The sequence below is a fragment of the Spermophilus citellus genome, assembly GCF_964194105.1.
Source record: "Spermophilus citellus genome assembly, chromosome: 2".
In the NCBI taxonomy this organism is placed as follows: Eukaryota; Metazoa; Chordata; class Mammalia; order Rodentia; family Sciuridae; genus Spermophilus; species Spermophilus citellus.
The window spans coordinates 216425522-216444831 of NC_138183.1; the positions used below are offsets into that span (position 1 = coordinate 216425522).

General features: G+C 34.4%; 1 long non-coding RNA gene across 1 annotated transcript; it reads right to left on the reverse strand.

Annotated features, from left to right (window-relative positions):
- Nucleotides 1–296: 296 nt before the first annotated feature.
- On the reverse strand, nucleotides 297–16713 carry LOC308642841. The gene is made up of 3 exons (XR_014020655.1): nucleotides 16662–16713; nucleotides 5416–5639; nucleotides 297–1035 (listed from the first exon to the last, which is right to left on the reverse strand). It is a non-coding gene; the product is annotated as an uncharacterized lncRNA (long non-coding RNA).
- Between the last annotated feature and the right edge of the window lie 2597 nt (nucleotides 16714–19310).

The window sequence follows — 19310 nt, forward strand, 5'->3', positions numbered from 1 at the left end:
GTGAGTGTTCTCCATTAAATATTTATAGTTAAATTTGACTTCTCTGTTTCACAAAGCATTAGTTTTTATTTTATTAAGTAATTTTGGTAGCCATTTAACAATGTGAAATTATTCTTTGCTCTCATGCTGTACAAAAACAGGCTGAGGGTCAGTTTCCACCCTGACCTGCCCCCCACAGGGTTGTAGTTTGCTTGTTGACCCTCTGGTATTACATTTCTTTAACATTAGAAATGTTCAAATTCAAAAGAGTAATTTATGAAGTCTGTGTTAATATTATTGTTTATGTAGCAAATTACCACACATTGAAGAACTTGAAGTGACACTAATTTATCATTTTACAGTTTTGTAGATCAGAAGTCCGGGCACAGTACGGTCAATTTGGTTCTCTCTGGGTTACCTTCAGCTAAAATCAAAGTCAAGCGGGATGCGTTTCTTCTGGAGATTCTTGGGGATCATTTGTTTCCACGATTATCTCAAACTGTTCCATTACTCACTACCATGTGGTTGTAGGACTGAGGTCCCCAGTTTTTGCTGCCTGTCAGCCAGTAGAACTTCTAGAGACTGCATCCCTAGGCCCACTTTTCAAATGCACCTCCAGCAGATAAGGTAGTACTCATCTTTCTGATTCTTCTTCTGAGCTTTACCCTTTTGAAGAATTTCTTTGTTCATTTCTCTTCTTTTGCATTGTTTTGATTTGCTGCAGTTATTTGGCAGCTTTGAATAGTCTAGGAAAATCTGTTTTCCAAAAAGATGGGTGATTATCAAAATTAATACACTGATTAAGTCTTTTTGTCACTGTGAGGTAACATATTCACAAGCATCATACTGACAGATAAACATTTTTTTTGTTAAACATATTATGAAACTATATTAAACAAAACATATTATTTTGATAAACATATTATGGATGAGGAGGAATAAAACCATGAGGATTGCATGCTACTCTGACTCAACCATCTCATTCTCCAGGCTTGTCGAATTGTTGAGAGATCCAAGCTTTTCAGTTCTTCTTTTCTCACAGGACCATCTCTCCGCCTAAAGAGATAAAAAATAAAAAGTGCACATCAAACAAGTTAGACATAACTAGTTATAGTACAATGTTGATCCCAGTGTCTAAAATATTTCACAAGGAATACATCTATCTTTGTGTTTATAGAATTGTTTGCTTTCCATATTTTATTGACTCACATAATTATGAATATTCTTTCACATTCCAGTAAATATGTTTGCTCCTTCACGTCAGTTTGACAGAGTGCTATGCCTCCCTCTTTGCAGTTATACCACACACTATGACATATGGAGCCCAAACTTTATTATCTGGCATTTGTCCCGTGGCAGCTCACATTTTTATTATACGTACCTGTGAATAGTTTATGAAACAGAAATATGCATGTTGAAATCAATGATCTACAAACTACTGGTTTCCAAAACTAAATTAACATAATAGCTATAAAGTGAGGATAATTATTAGAAATACATATTAATAAGCTCTGTAAGTTAAATTTATATTTAGTAAGTCAAAATTAATAGCTGGGCAAGTGTGCTTACTTTTAAAGATTTTGAGGTAAAACTAAATTCACTAAAAGTGGAAACCACTATTCTAGATTGTCTCCTCTGATTTTTAGGAATATATAGATGCTTGGTGCCACCACCTGAAGGGCTAATTTTTCCTGAATACAGTTTCAGTTTTGTATTAACAATCCAAAATGATCAATGGCAGTTAATTCAAATGAATTAATAAACTAACCTCAATTTTCTATTTTTTACTATAAGGAATATTGTAAGGATTCTGACTGTGGAAAAATACAGTACAGAAAGTTTCTCTGGTGCACAAACTCCTGGAGAATAATAGGCATCTTGTTTTCTGCAGATGGAACTGTGGTTTGGGATTAAAAAAACCTAAATATTTAATTAAAATAAAATTATGGGACAAAATTTAAGAACATTTGTATGCTAGAAAGAGACTCCGTGAGTCTGGGAGGACTTTAACCTCCATAAAGTGCTCCCTGTTTCTCCTGCATTTATACTATGTAAAACTTCATAAGTATAGATTATCTTTTCTTATGTGATTATCCCTTTCAATATTATAAAAGTCTGCTACTGAACTTAAAAGGGTCTCAAGTCAAGAAAAATATGAAAGATGAAACAAAGCAAGACTGATTTTTTTCCCAAAATTATTAATTTAACTAATACAAACTGGTTGATGCACATATCCAATAATAAGCAAGAACATCTCACGCTATAACCCAATGTACCCTGCTTAATGATATAACAATAATGTACTAATGGTGCCACTGAACTAATGTATCCTAATGATATAAATAAAGACAACAGCTTAGCCAAGCACCCATTTTTCTCTGCATCTTTCTTCTGTCTCTCAGTAATTCATTACAGATCATATAATTAATCAATTGAAATGGTCTCAGTGTGAACTAAAATTAGCAATTGCATAGAAATTTTATATTTTATTCATCAATTTAAGCATTATTAGATATAGTTGAATTACTGAATGCAGATATCATCTGCTTGAGAGTATACTGTATGAATCAATGTTTTATTTTATTTTAATTCACGTTGTGATATGGAGATGGGACCCACGAATATTCTACTACTGATATGCATCCCAAGAACATTTTATTTTTTGAGACAGGTTCTCCTTAAATTGCCTAGTCTGTCCTCAAACTGGGATCCTCTAGCCTCAGCCTCCGAAATTACTGGGATTACAGTTATATGCCTGAACACTTGATCAAAATCTGAGTTTTATTAAAAATTTTGTCAGGAATATGAAATTTTAGGATTATATTTTCATAATTATGTATTCTGAATTACATGTATTTGGAAAAATACATACGTATCTATATTCAGATGTGTACATGTGTATGTAGATTTTTAAGTTACATGTTTTTAAACAACAACAAATGCAAAGCTGGTGATTAAAAAAAAACGCAAGAGATGACACATGATGTTAGCATTTATTTCTCTAACACTTCAGCACATTCCCATCACCTCCTCCTAAGCCTCACCTTTTCCCAATGCTTATAATCTTCACCTTTAATATATGGTCTTGCTTTGTTTCATCTTTCATATTTTTCTTGACTTGAGACCTTTTTAAGTTCAGTAGTAGACTTTATAATATTGAAAGGGATAATCACATAAGAAAAGATATTCTATACTCATGAAGTTTTACACAGCATAAATGCAGGAGAAACAGAGAGCATTTTATGGGGGTTAAGGTCCTCCCAGACTCATGTAGTCTCTTTCTAGCATACAAATGTTCTTAAATTTTGTTCCATAATTGTATTTTAATTAACAATTTTAGTTCTTTCTTAATTTTCTAAACTTTGGTGTGTTTTAGAGGTTGTCAATCAATAATGAGAACAATGAAAGAAGAGAAAACAAATTGTAATAGAAATGTTGATGTAGACTTTCTCACTTACATTGAGAGTGTCAAAGTGCACAGCACCTTCCAAGTACTGGCACCTTCCACTAGAGTACTCTTTAAAATAATATACACACCTGGACTAGCCAAAATGACCTTACATAGGAAGAACACACAGAGGGACACATATTCTGATCACAAGATTTATTTTAAAATTGTATTAAATAAGACACCTTACAGAACTTCCATAGACAAAAGATTAAAAAAAAATACACTTCTATTTATAAGAGTCATCTGGGTTCAGTGCTGAATGCCTATGATCTCAGTGGCTAGGGAGGATCAGGCAGGAGGATTGCAAATTCAAATCCAGCTTCAGCAACTTGGTGAGGCCCTGAGCAACTTAGCAAGACCCTGTATCAAAATAAAATGTAAAAAAAAGGCTGGGAATGTGGTTCAGTGATTAGGTGCCACTGGATTTAATCCCTGGTTCCAAATAAATTATAAATAAAAATCTTAATGTGGTAACTTTAATCAATGGGGTAATGATAGTTTTCTTCAGCAAACATTGATGAAACAACTTGATTTCCACATGAGTAAAATGTAAATATGTACCCCAGAAATTAATTTGAGATGGATCATATATCCAAAAGGAGGGCTAAATCTCTAAAACTTCCAGAAGAAAACAGAAGAATATCTTTGGACCATTTTTTTTTTGAGGAAAAGAAAAAACATTAACCATAACAAATGAAAAATGACATGTTGAATTTAATCATGATTAAAACCTTCTCCTCAAAAGTCATTATTAAGAGATAGAAGATATGTTAAAAATATTACATCTGATAGATGATCTGCATCCAGAGTATATAAACAACACTCATTATTAAATAATAAAAAAGAAAATAATTCAGCAACACTGGAAAAAAACTTGAACGTGCACTTCAAAAGGAAAATGTAGGCATGTTTCTAAACATCTGATAGCTGTTTAACATGATTAGTCATCAGGGCAGTGAAGCAAAGCTACAATGTGAAGATTCCACCTTCCATTGAACAGAATTTTTAGGAAGATCCTGAATCTCAGAGGATGTGGACTGACATATAAAATGGTTCAATTACTGGGAATATTTTGTTTAGCTTCTAATAAATTTACATGTATACCTACCCTACAATCCAGGAATTATATTCTGATATATTTCTAGAAGGGAATTGAAAACCTGAATTCACAAACTTGTAAAAATATTCATATCAAATTAATTGTAATAGGTGATGCCTAGATACAACCAAATATCCATAATTAACAATAAGTTGATGTACAATAGTTAATGTAATAAGTACAATGTGCACATATAAGTACAACAACAGAAGAAATTATGGATTTAAACTATCCAATTATAAAAACATTTTAAAGATGTCAGATATAAGAAAACACATTTTATGAATCACTATAGGAATTTCTTTTTTTATTTTTTTTTTGAGAGAGAGAGAGAGAGAGAGAGAGAGAGAGAGAGAGAATTTTTTAATATTTATTTTTCAGTTTTCAGCGGACAGAACATCTTTGTTTGTATGTGGTGCTGAGGATCGAACCCGGGCCGCACGCATGCCAGGCTAGCACACTACCACTTGAGCCACATCCCCAGCCCCCACTATAGGAATTTCTAGAGCAGAGAAAAATGAGTCCAATGATGAGTAGAATGTTTCTTTTGGAAGAGGAATATGAGCTCAAAAGGAAGTCTATGAGCTATCTGGTCTATGAGGAGATGAAAATGCTCCAAATCCTGACTGGATTGATGTTTACAGGTGCATTCACTTGTCAAATAACAAATAACTGTAAATTTGAGAATTCCATTGTACATAAATTAATTCTTAAAAAAATTAATAAGAAAAACTCATCTAATAAGAAAAACAAGTATTTTAATTGTTCTAACTGTAGTCCTCTAGATCACCACTCTGGAATCATCTTGAAACTTTCAATTGCCTGTGTGCCACTTACTGACCCCAACTCAGAACACATTGCAATGGAAATGTTTCCTTTCACTCACCTGCCAGAGTCCTTAAACTGATAATGGCTGGAGTCCCAAGGTTCTTATGCGGAGTCAGCATCCTTCAGGCCAATCTGCTTTCTCTGATTCCACATATTCTAAAATTTCCCTGGAGACTGGGGCACTTGTGTGGGAGATGGTCACTGACTGAGAGAATTCTGTAATCAGGACTCCTTTACTTGGGTGATTGCTATCTTCTGGCTAGAGGTTAAAGGCCACATATTCTGAAAGGGAAAGATGTGGTCCCTTATTTGGGGGAGCACTGGCATTTCCCACTAGAACTGGAACCCATAAAAATGGGCTCTGTTCCCCAAAAGGGATCTGGATCTCATGTGAGACATGCAAACAGTACAAATGCCTGTCCTTGGTGACCCAAAGTGCCACCAATCTTGTAGTCACCCTTAGGTCACATACCCTCCTGGACTCACCTGGTGCTGAATGGAAGCAAGTGGTGCTCTGGGGTGAATTACATGTGGTCCCTGCTGTGGGCCTCCTCCCTTGGCTGCCTCCTTTCTGGCCTCCTCTAGGTCCCTTCATTCTTCAGTCCTCAGGTCTATAACTTGCAGCTTGGAACTCTTGTCCCAGGCCGGACAGACAAAGACCAAGGATAGAGAGCCTCACAAAGGCTGGTTGATGGAGTGTTCTCCTGGAGCCAGCTCTGCCTGGGATTGCTGGGTGCATGGCTATTGAGCCCAAGGGCGTTTTGCTCCTGCCTCTGGAGGTAGCATAGGGACCAAAAGGGGGTAACCCAGCCAAAGCCCTGAGCACTAGAGTCAGGGGTTTACTCTTTACTCCAGCTTGTCTTGAGTAAGCCGAGGGTCACAAAGGGAGGTGAGGAAAAATCCATGCTGGGTAATTGAACTCTCATACTCAAAGATAGATTAAGTCTAGATTTACTAGAAAGATGCTTAGAGTGAGAGGCAGGTAAAGTCCTCACCTGATTAAACAGTGTTTGGGAGAATGGTGCTCTGGGGAGACAGTTGAAAACACTGTTTTGATGAGAAATGCATGGTGATTCCCCTAGTGTGTGTGGAAGGATAATCAGAGTAAACAGCACCCAGAAATGAACCTTGAGTCCATAAGACCATAACAAGCTTCTTAACTGGTGACAATAAGGAGAGCTTGTGTTTGATGAGACATCACTGTTTCTATATTTTGAAAATCCTTATCTTCCTCTAACTTCAGCCTCTGAACTCCACCAGCAGCTGGAAGGGGGTCACAGCTGGAGAGCAGAGGACCCTGCAGGGGTCCTTTTCTTCAGGTGAAACTCAGCAGGGAAACAAATTACTCCAAAAGATAACAATAATTAACTGGGAGTGGTGGTATTGGAAGGAGGATTGCATTTTTCTTGTTTTCTAAATTTTCCACAAGACTAGAGAACTCTGCTGTAATTTGAAAAATTATTCAGGCAAATGATATAGCAAATTGCTTCTAGGAAATGATGTTTTGCATAAGCAATTATGAAAAACACAGCTACCTTCACCTACTGAAATGCTCATCACAGGAATCTAATACATGGCTCATTTTGTGGGATTCTGCATTGAATTAATATTCACAAAACAATTCCTCACAGATTAGTTTATTTGTTCTTCACAGTAGTCACACTAGTGAATTATAAATTAATATTACTAATTGTTGTAGAGATGAGGAAACCAAACCTCATTAACTGAAGTTCATTTTAAAAAGAAAACACAGATTTCTAGCTGTCCTAAATATTTGCTCTGTAAACCTTCACCTAAGCAGGACTTGACCCGTAAATGCAGTTTAATATAACTTGAACTGAATGGAAGAACCCAAAGGTCAAAGACTGGTTAGTCCCTGGAAATTAATGTCTAAAGAGATCTGGATGTAATTCTCATTTAGAATCAAGACACTTACAAAGCAATTTTAAGAGCAGTTTTCCTTTTTACTGTTTTTAAAAATGTTACTTGTAGAAGAATACTCATTTTGTGTCCAAGATTTTTAAAATGATACAAGTTTAAATAGTAACTCTTTTTTTAAGTTCCTTTTTTTGATGAAATTGGAATTTGAAACATTAGATGGGACAAAAATATTGCTTTCCCACTTCATGCTATTTAAGTATGTTCATGGGAATATATGCAAACTGGATACCAGACCATTAGGTAATAGTCAAACTGAAAGCCAATATAACTAGGTGTGTAAAAGTCAACATGCTTGGCAATAGGAGTCACTTTGAGTGCACAACAACACCTTACATTCTAAAGTGTGGCTTTCACCTCAACAGGGAGTGGGAGTGCATTCTTATTTGTTCGCCTTAGGGTTTTCTAGGAACCCTACTCAGAATGGAAGGTAATGGTTTAATCTGCATCTATAATAGGTATGTGTAGCTACTTAGTTGAATGAAAATAATATATTACCAAATTACACTAATATTTCTAGATGCTATAGTATAGATCTTAAATGTCCCCAAAGGCCCATGTGCTGGAGGCTGGATTCCCAGAGTGATGGAGTTGAGAGGTGGTGGAGTCTTTTCAGGGTGGGCTATATTGGTCTTCAGATCACTGACAGTATACCCTTGAAGCAGATAATGGGGTGTGGTTCCTTCCTCTTCTTCTCTTTTTTACTTCCAGGCCAGAAGTGTACAGTTATGTCATGTGCTTCCACCATGAGTTGCTTCCTCACCACAGAACAAAAAGTAACATGGCACTTGATGTGACTGAAATATCCAAAACCATAAGCAAAATAACGCTTCTATATTTATAAGTTGATTTTCTCAGGCATTTGTTATGACAATGAAGAGCTGACTCATAGTAAGACACAATTTATTTGCATAGCATGATTGCATTATCACATATCCTCATTGAGAAGTAAAGCATACTAATCATTTTTATCATTATTTTCTTTAAAAGTTGAGAAAAGAATCAGAAAGGCTAAGCGACTTGCTGACGTTCACTGAGTAAATATATGAAAATCATTCAAATTCAGTCTGTAATCATCCTCCATAAAACTTAGACTTTTATGAAAGAACACTATAAGGAAAGATCATTTCCTGAAAAGGAAATTTTTTAATTTATTTTCCCAGGGCTAGGGATTGAATTCCAGGCCTCATTCATGTTAGGTAAAAGTTCCATCACTGAGCTGCTTCCCCAAACCTTTGTAATTTAATTTAACTTAAGACAGAGACTTTCTGTGTTGTCTAGGCTGGCCTCACATATGCAAACCTGCCTCAGACTCTTGAATAGCTGGGATTATAGGGTGTACCACAGGCCCACTTTTTTTTAAGGAAAAAATATTTCTCATTTCAAGTTGCATTACTTCTATTAGACATACTTGCATTGAATAACAATCAATCTACCATAATTTTTCAACTAAGGAAAAGAATGATCAGAATGACCTTACTTAGTCTCTTATGAAAACATTGTTGAGTTGTAGTATCAAGTTCACATAAATAACCTGATGAATGTTAGACCTCTTGTATATTTTCTGCAAACTAAAAAAAGATGTCTGGGCTGGAATTGTGGCTCAGCGGTAGAGTGCTCACTTAGCACGGGTGGGACCCGGGTTCTATCCTCAGCACCATATAAAAATAAAGAGACATTGTATTGTGTCTATCTACACCTAAAAAAATAAATATTAAAAAAAAGATGTCTAATTTTCCAGGGCATGAGCACCTCATAGAATCCAATTTTGGAAGTTAAATCTGTGAAGTTTTGGAAACAACTTATAGTTTCAGAGAATTGAAGAGTTATACTCTGAATTATAAAGCATATCAGCCTCTTAAGAGAGGTTTGCTTTTCTTGTGAAATTATAGAACTATATGTCTTTGTTGCCCATAACATTCATTTTTCAGCATCACACAATAGATAGATAGATAGATAGATAGATAGATAGATAGATAGCCAAACAAATAAAATTGATTTTATGATTTTCAAATATGGTACATAAATTGTAGTGATTAAGCTCTTAGCCTACAGCACTGCTTTATGCTGAGTCCTCTCTGTAGGTTGAGGGAGAAACATTTACAACACTTATAAGCCAGACTGAATAAAGAGTATCAGAAAAGTCCATATAGTTTCACTCAGAATCCATCATCCATAAAATCTTAGACTGGGAGCAACAGAGGCTAATTGGAAAAAGGAGACATTTATGCTGTGAGCTTTGATTTCAGACATGGCTGAATCCATGTTAAAATTGAGTTTGAATGTAGTTACCAGTTTTTCTGAGCATATTATTTCAAGTATATGTAATTTCTACACAATAGTGATTTAATTGTGAATAATTGCATATACACTGAACCAATCATTGTGTTAATTACCGAGAGTTTATCCAAAGGGAAAGCAATTGCATTTTAGCCTGTAGGCATACAGCAAGAAGTCAGAATTGGGTAACAAGTTACACTAGAGTGAAATTTCCAGTGATTTTGTTTCTCCCTCAGTATAATGGTCTGGTCTGATTTCCAGATTTCCCTTTTCTCTTCATTTGTTAAGTTCTGATATCACCTGAGGTTTGATCCTTAGCTCACTACTTTTTAATATCCTATTATTTTCTTTTTCCAAGTGGGCTCATGGTTTATATAATTTTGACTACCACCAATCAAACTCAAACACAATGACCTTGGTTTCTTCTACCTTATTTTAATCTTTATGTATGGGACTTCCATAACTCAATTTATAGACCTGAGAGGTTTGCATCATTCCAATTTACTCCCTCTTTTCCTGCATCTAGTCAATAAACAAATACTACATATTTTTCTCTTTAACCCTTTATATCAAAAGACACTCTTATATCTATTATTTTTGACATACTAATTTCTTGACTTAAGTGCTCATATGCATTTGTGGATCTCAACCTCTAAAGCACAACAGATTTCAGAAATAAAACTATGGGTAGACCATAGTTTGGAAGGCAGACAGGCACAGCTTAGAGACATAATCCAGTAGCACTGATATTTGTATCCCAAACCACCAAAGGCTGTTTGGAATTTGTGGCCTGAACACAATCAAATCAACTGTATAATGTTCCTGAACAGCCAGTCCCAGTATATGAAAATTGTCCCGAAGGCACCATGAGACCAAAGAAAGAGAGGAAGATAGATTCAGACTGTCAAGTGCAATTTTTTGGGGAAGCTTAATGACAAAAATGTTCCTGGGCAAGAACAAGTGGATTCCTGCAATTTGAAAAGAAAAAGGAACATATAGATTGGTTAGGTCAAAAATGACTTCATCTAAGCTGGAATATATCTGGTTTATTTAAGTTCCTCTCTGAGTTAGACAAATTACAACCATTGTCTGGTTGAAAAGCCCTGTATACCCTTTAATATTTTTGTGTGTGTTTGTGTTTATAGTATGTTACGAAACCATGTAGGTGAAACTCTCAGGGTTACTTGGGGTAACCATGACAGTTACAACTCAAAATGGCTATAGTCATGTCAACCTAAATCTATTCACATGATAAAACAAATATATTAACAACTTTATAAGATTTTAACAAAACATACAACAAAACATACAAGTCCATAAGAAAACATTCCTGAATTTACTATCAAATCTTGTTTTTGTTTTCAAAAATCATAGAATGAGGAAATAGGAGTTCAGTCTATTAGACAAAGGGGAATAAAGGGAAGGAAAGGGGGATAGGAATAGAAAAGACTGTAGAATGAAATGGACATAATTTTCCTATGTACATATGCTGGGTTTCTGTTCTCACTACTAAAAGGCTCAGGGTTTACTCCAGTTGAACTGGGCTGACTGGGCTGTGCAAAATAACCACAGGAGACACAAATGCCTTTTTCTTTGGGGTCACTGTGATGGCTCATCTGACCTTAAGAGTCCACAGGAAGAGAGAGAGTGAGAGCACATGCTGACTCCTTTTATTGAGGAGAAGCTATTCAAATGAGGCAAGGGGTCAGGTTTCAGGGGACTGAGTCTATCTTCCTGATGTCCACTGTCAGCAGGTTGACTGACATCTGGATAGGCCACACCCAAAGGCACATTAAGAGAAGGGGACACAACAAGTCACTTCCACGGAAAATTCTATCCTAAACAGGGCAAGGGGTTATATTACAAAGGAACAGGTGAGCATAGCTTCACCCATGGGGCTGTAGCAAGACACACCCATGCATGAGACACCGACCCTCTCAAACCCAAGAAAGGTAGAGAAAGCTCTGCCACATTTCTGTGACTGAGCCCCTTAGCACCCAGCCGGGAAGTATGAGATTAATTACTTACTCAGTTACTCAGTCACGTGTAAGGTTGGTCTCCCACATACATATATGAATATACCACAATGAATCTCAACATCCTGTACTTCCACAAGATTGAGATCCTAATTAGAATTAGATATACTCCCTGTTTCTATCAATATGTCAAAATAGGCTCTACTGTCATATATAACTAAAAAGAAATAAACATTTAAAATAAAAAGAATCAAGGAATGATGAAAACAGACATTGGATTCTGGAACCAATGAAGGATAACTTGAATATTTAGCCAGAAATACACCTGCCCTCAGAAGAAAGCTTAGCTTGTAGTGATTTCCATTTAAATTGGATTAAACAGAATCAAGGATTTTTCTAACTCTAAAAATTTTCCCTCTCTGGGAAAAAAATATATTTCATATTCTTTTGGCCTTAATTACATTTATATATATTTTTATATAAAAAGTCTAGTACTAAATAAAGTAACAATAAATAAATAAATAAATAATAGAAACATTAACTTGTCATATTTAAATGATGGAATTTTTATACAATCTTCAAATTACTAAGTTTGAAGTTTCACAGAAAAAAAATAAGACAAGACAAATTTGCTAATTATGTCAGATGACTGTAAACTGTTTAAAATGATTTGCTGGGACTGCCAAGTGGTGAGAATACCACCATACTTGGAGAGGCCACTTGGACCAGCTTCTATCAAATGGAATCTTCACATGACTGTCATCACAGCCTTCAACTATCCAAGGCCCAAGACACAATAGAGCAGAAACCATCCACTGTGCCTTGCTTGAATTTTCACTCCACAAAAGTTTTCAGTTTTTTAGTCATTGTTTTGGAGGAAATTTTGTTATTTAACAATAAATAACACTGAAACACTATTAAAATTATTAAAGCCAACAATTTAACAGTTTTTCTTAGTATAAAAGTCAAGTCTTGACTAAAATCAAGTAAATCAAATTCCATGCATACATGATTTTGTCAAAATGAACCCAACTACTAGGTAAAGCTCTGATTCTTGCATAAAAGTTATATCTTTGCATATAGAGACTTGCATAATAATGATCCTGGCAGTATTTTTATAAAAGTGAAAACTAGGAAAAAATATGCAGCAGTAGGAGAGTCAACACAATTTGATGACAAATTTGTGCAGTTATTTATTATTAACAGAGTCAGAAATTAAACCTACATGTGTTAACATATATCCATGTGGAATAAAAAGCAGCTGTCATGCTCAGGTAAGAAGAATAAGCACAACTGAGCAGAACTACAGCTGGGTGAAATTGGAGAAGTCCTTTTTTTTTTTTTTTTTCTTTGGTTCTCATTTTCTAGTCCAGAAAAGTAAGTTTTATCTTTATTCTGGACAATAATGATGATGCTTTTCAGCACAGAAATATTTATAATTCTACAGTATAAACTTAGCCCAAGAACATTGGACTCTTGACCAGTATTATGTCTGCTTTCTATTTCTTCAACTTGAAATTTACAAATGTGTGTTCTTCAAACATGAAAAAGAGAACTCTAGAAAGACAGTCAATAAACACATCAATAGCAACAAAAGGCACAGGAGAGTAGTAGCAGACTGACATAACATTGGGCTTCTAGGCTTAGAGGTCTGCAAAGCTCAAGATTTCCTCACTCATTGTCTCACTAATTAAATTGAGTTAAAAACCATTTGGAGTAAATCCCTTAGTGCTCCCAATGGTTGCTCACAGTTGTGACCTTTGCAGAGGGATTTCTCCTTTCTACTGGAACTGGAGAGGATAAATGTATCTTATTACTAAAACAAGACTAATATTTGCAAGGTAGGAACTGCAAGGGATAAAGGCAGAAGACATGTTTTCTGTAGGGCTTTCTTATTTTTTTTATGCTAGCATATTTCCATTTTCTAATACTGAAGATGACTAACTTGTTTGGATAAGTATCTATCCATTAAATTAACCCTGCAGATTGCTATCACAAACTAATATGATTGATTTACATATACATATAATATGTATGTATTATATGTATATACATAATGTATATTTTATATATATATATATATATATATATATATATATTACATACACATTTCTCCCCATAAAGTATTGTATGACTACCAAAATTTTATACTTTTTAAAGTTACATCAACTAAGTGTATTTAGCTTACAGTGATTTTTTTTTAATTTAAATTTCCAACTGGAAAAACATCTGTTAGTGTTCTCAGGCATCACACATTGTAATCCCACTATCTAAATATGGATCATTGTTTTATAAACTCAAAATCTAAATATGGATCAGATCTATTGAGATTCTAAGGGAATGACAGAGTATGCTTTTTGTTTCTGGATAGAATCACACACTTCAGAAAACATGTTATTAAAAAGGGACATAATGCTAATAAAAATTTGTATGTATTAAAATTACACAATATGGTGTCCTTATGTTCTGAAATAAGCTTTGGAAAGTCCAGATATTTATATTCAGAGCTTAATTATATCTGACCAAGTCTTATTGTTTTGACTGATTTTTCTCTACAGAGGTAATATTCATCATGGGACTGTCAACGAGTGAAGAATTGTCTCAGGTGATGTTGAATATAATTGCAATTAATACACATATTTGAGGACCAGCTCAATAATGACAATAAAGCTGTGTTGGATCTAAAAGAAATCCTATCTATGAGCCAAAGGAAAGTACAATCTCATACTAAATGACACCTACATAAAATAGTCTCATTTAATCTCTAAAATAGAATAAAGAAGAATCATGACAGTAGATATACTCTGCATCTTTCTGGCATTATATTGTTTACAATAAATTCAAGAGTACAAATTTTGTGATTTATTTTCACGATAAGAATTATTTCTTTCCTAATTTGGGAAGCTTGGCAAAAGAGATATTTTTTGCATAACTATATTTGCACAAAATGTTTTATGACCTTCTTGATGATAATGTTGTTTGACCTAATGTGAAATAATTCTGCTACTGTGAAGGACAAGTCTACTTCTATATGGGGAAGGTAGCATTTAATTGAGGTACAGCATTAATCATCACTACTTTCCATAATCTGTGGAAGAGACTGTATTTCAAATTAAATAACAAACTTGAGAAGACAAGTCTAAAATGAGATGGGATTGGAGATTGGGAAGTTGGTTTGCAGGTGCTGCTTCTTCTATCCTCAGCATGCCTACTGAACGGGATAGCATCAGTGTGCAAGCAAGTTAGGGCAAGATTCTAAATATTTACTATGTTAACAAGAGTATGCTTACTTGTGATGTGTTTCATTGTTTAGTATCTCATGAAATATTTTAGATAGATCCAGGGAGTTCCCATTGTGTCTCCTAACTCTTACAAATTGGTGGTTATGAAAATGCAAAATTAAAGGAAGAGGAAACCAAGGGAAATATAACCAGGAAAGTAAACATCATGCCAAATCTCCACATTTTCCTGATATATAAATTTTTTAAATGCATATGTAATCATTTCTAAAATATGGACATTGATTTCTTCATTGGTAAAGGAATGGATTTTTTCTAATCAGTAAATTCCAGACATTTATTTTCAATAAAAGAGACTTTTATTAGAGCAAATACACAAGCAGAACTCCATGTCAACCACAGACAAAAGTAGTTGTTCTCTTTGCATCATGAATCAGAACAAAGAGGTTTCCTTTGCAACAAAAGAGAATAGGTGGTAATTTCAAAAAGCTAATATTAACAAAATACATGTGCCTACAACTCCACAAATTTCTGTTTATGTTCAAGGGTCAAAAACATTCTTGCTTTATATTCCAAATAATATGAGGAAAATCCCAAATATATTTTATGAAACTTGTATAATCTTGATATTAGCCCCCAAAAAATATAAGAAAGGAAAAATCAAAATAAATATCATTGTGAGGATAGATTTTAGAATCTCAAATAAAATGATATCTAAATTTTATATAGGGCTGGGGATGTGGCTCAAGCAGTAGCGTGCTCGCCTGGCATGCATGCGGCCCGGGTTTGATCCTCAGCACCACATACCAACAAAGATGTTGTGTCCGCCGAGAACTAAAAAATAATAAATATTAAAAAAAATTCTCTCTCTCTCTCTCCACTCGCACTCTCTCTTTAAAAAAAATAAAAAATAAATTTTATGTAATTACATACAAAAGCAGACACCTATGGACACATGCAAAGACACATACAAAGTGTAATTTATCTAAAATTGAATATTTTTGCGAAGTAAAAGTATTGTTGAGAATAAGGGAAACAAGTATCCCATTTCGCAGGTGTAAGTATAATAACTCTGTAGGAGAATTCATCAATGGGCACAGACCTTTTGCCCATGCCTATCTTATAAATAAGCCAATTCATATATTACAGATGTGTGTGAATATAAAAATGTGCATGTATAAATATGCATATGTAAAATTCACATAGATGTTATTGCTGTTATAAAAAAATAGAAACCACCTATACCATTTGTCAATAGTTATTAAGTAAATGATGAGAAGTATTACTAACAGAATTCCATGCAAGAATAAACAGCTCCAGATATATTCATGGAAATATCTTCAAAATATAGTACTAAGTAAAAACATGCAAGATGTACTATAGTGGAATCTAAAATAGGTTATTATTTCTGGAAAAGAAAAGAGCAAAAACACGATTATTTAAAAAATAAATGTAGAGACTATAAAATCACATGTAGTTGTTAGCAGTGACTGACTCCAAGCAAGGGAAATTGTTTCCTCTGAAGCTGCGTAGGGACCAGCAATGTAAGGAGTCTAGAATGACAACCAAGATTAGATTCAGACCAAATTCAACCATGCTTATTTGTTCATCAAATGTTTATAGTTGATTTTGCCCTAAGGAAGCAAAAAGAGTAGTTAGTGACAGAGAACAACAAACAGTATGGTCCACACTGTTAAAACTATTCATCATTTGATCCTTTACAGAAAAATATTTCCTATCCCAGTATTAAACCATTTTAATTTGAGGATAAAACAGATCTGTAATGCTTTCCCTAAAGAGTACTTAGCAAACTGTACCAGTTGTAAAAGGAAGCCCTGAGCTGGAAGCACAGTAGTGAGAACTTCGCTTACCTTATTGTTTGGTCATTAGATGTGTGCCATGCTGTAAGAAGGCATGGCTTTGGGTAAAGCATAACTTCTTAACTGAGGCTATCTCTGTAAGAGGGAGACTGCTGAAGGCTTTCATCTGGTAGAACTCCAAGTTACTGGGGCTGTGAGTCATTTATTCCTGTAAGGACATATGGGGCGGTGGGGGGGGGGGGGGCTCATTTCAGAATCCACTGCATCATGCTGCACCGTGTTGTTCAAGGGAAAATTAAAGGGGAAAAATTCCTGAATTGTTCTTGAAAGGCTCAAGACTGAGGAGACAATTTAATTTATTTGGAAAATTTCAGTAGTTCAGATGACTTCATCACAACTGTGAAAGACAATATATGATATTGGTGACCCAGATATAGAATAAGGTATGAGTGTCCCATTAAGAAATTTGAGTTTTACCATATGAATGAGAATTTTGATGTAGCTGGGATTAGAATATTATAAATTATATTTTAAAGGAAACTTTTGATTTGTTTATAAGGTTTTTTATTTGTTTATGAATGATTTGATTTTGATTTGTTTATAAAGATTTTTGATTTGTTTATGAGGCTTTTAGTCTTTTCATTTTAGATGATGAAAGCAATAAAAGTGTATGTCTTAATTTTGCTTCTATATCACACTGTTTTTAATAACAATCAATAGATTTGTGCTAATGAATCAATAAATTGAACTATCTGCATGGTTCAATAAATAAACCACCTTGATTAAAATTCAATAATTTATCTGATTCTACAAAATTTTGGTGAAATTAGTTGGACATTTAGTATCGTGGTTCATATGCAAACAACTAAGCCACAGAACTGTGGTTAATACTGGCCCAATTTTATAGAGGCTGGGAGTGAAGGGAATGAGTCAAAAGGATTCAATAATTACAAGTTTCTCATGAAGGACCTCGTTTTTAAATGAAGAAAACATTTCGATTTTGAAACATTCTGGTAAGAGCTCAAAATTAATATTGTCATATAGGAGCCTTTTTAAAAATTAACTCAAGGAAAACATACTCCTATTTAAATATACAAGACTCTACTTTTCAAGGGCAACATGACTGGTAGGTCAAAGGAAGCACGATGCTTCAATGAACAACATACAATTCCACATGCCTGTTTATACCTGCAGAAGATGCCGTGTCACATCTAAGGTGAAAGCTTCATCTCCAACATGTAAAATCTTCCAAGTACAATTAGTGTTCATTAATACATCAATATGATTGGCTTTAATGATTTGTTATAGCTTATTGAACTGAGGTTGAAGCTAGACTCATTGGATCTTTCTTCTGTACTTTAAAAATTTTTTTTTTCTCTTTTGAACATTAAAAGCAGTCAAATGTACTTCAAATAATCCTCCTTAAGGAATACAGTGCACTAAGGTTCTTATTTAGAAGAACACCAAGGCCTTCTCATATTGATTCCTCCGTAAATAGTCTTTAGTACAAAAGTGGATCAATCATACAACCCTTTCAACTGTCTGCCTTTGTGTTGGGAAAGAAACATATGAAACTGTTCAGTTAGAATCCATCTCTTTCCATTCTATGCCTGCATTATAGTGCTGTCTTGCATTGTGTTTTCATTTAAAAAATGTAAATTCCAAATCAGAGTGTAAGATACTTCATATGCTTTTGTTCAAACTATTCAAAGTTCCCAAAGATTAATTTGGCCTTTATTTAGTATGGAATTCCGTATAGAAAATTAGAAAAGCAAAATAAAGTTAAAATCTTCCTGTGTGTGTGTGTGTGTGTGTGTGTGTGTGTGTGTGTGTATGTGTGTGACTAAACTAATTTTTAATACTCAAAAGATAGGAGGTTTGGGGTACAGATTTCCCAGGTCATTTTGTCATATTCCTGACTACATAGTAGAAGCCTTCTCCAGTACATGCATTCATTCAATAAATTAAAATAGATATTGTCCTTTTCTTCAGGATTCAAGTCCTGAGTTGAGAGATTGATATGCTTTGTGTCATTTAATTCTCATGAAGTGAGAATTATGAACTAGCTAGTTCATAATATCTTTAGTTTGAAATGAAAGAACTAGAATCCCAGTAACTTGCTTAAGTATATTGCTCAAATTCGTGTAGCAAATAAAGTTACTACTGGAATTCAAATCAATTCTTTCTGATTTAGAGATTTAGTCCTCTATGTCTAAAGAAGACATCTATACAATGTTGTTATATTTATTCTATTTCTGTCATTCTAATTATTTTCTTTCCAATAAGGCATGTATGAACTGCCTAGTTTATGTGACATTCATTTTGCCATTTAACTATGGTAAATGTAACGAGTTGTCATGTTCAAACCATTCAAAGTATGGTTTCTTGTTACAGAAAGCTTCCATATCAATCTCAGAAAGCTTAGATAAGAGGTAAATTCTGCCTCAATAAATCTGGGCTGCAATAACAAAGCACCATAATTGGGTGGATTATAAATAAAAGAGCATTGTGTCTCCCAGTTCTGGAGCCTGGACATCCTAGATCAGGCAGCATGTCGAGTTCTCTGTGAGGCCTTTCTTTCTATGCTGCGGACATACAAATTTTCCTTGTGCACTAGTATGGTGGAAAGAAAGATCTCTTCAGAGTTCCATTAAAAGAACACTAATTCCATTCCTGGGAGCTCCATACTCATGACCCAGA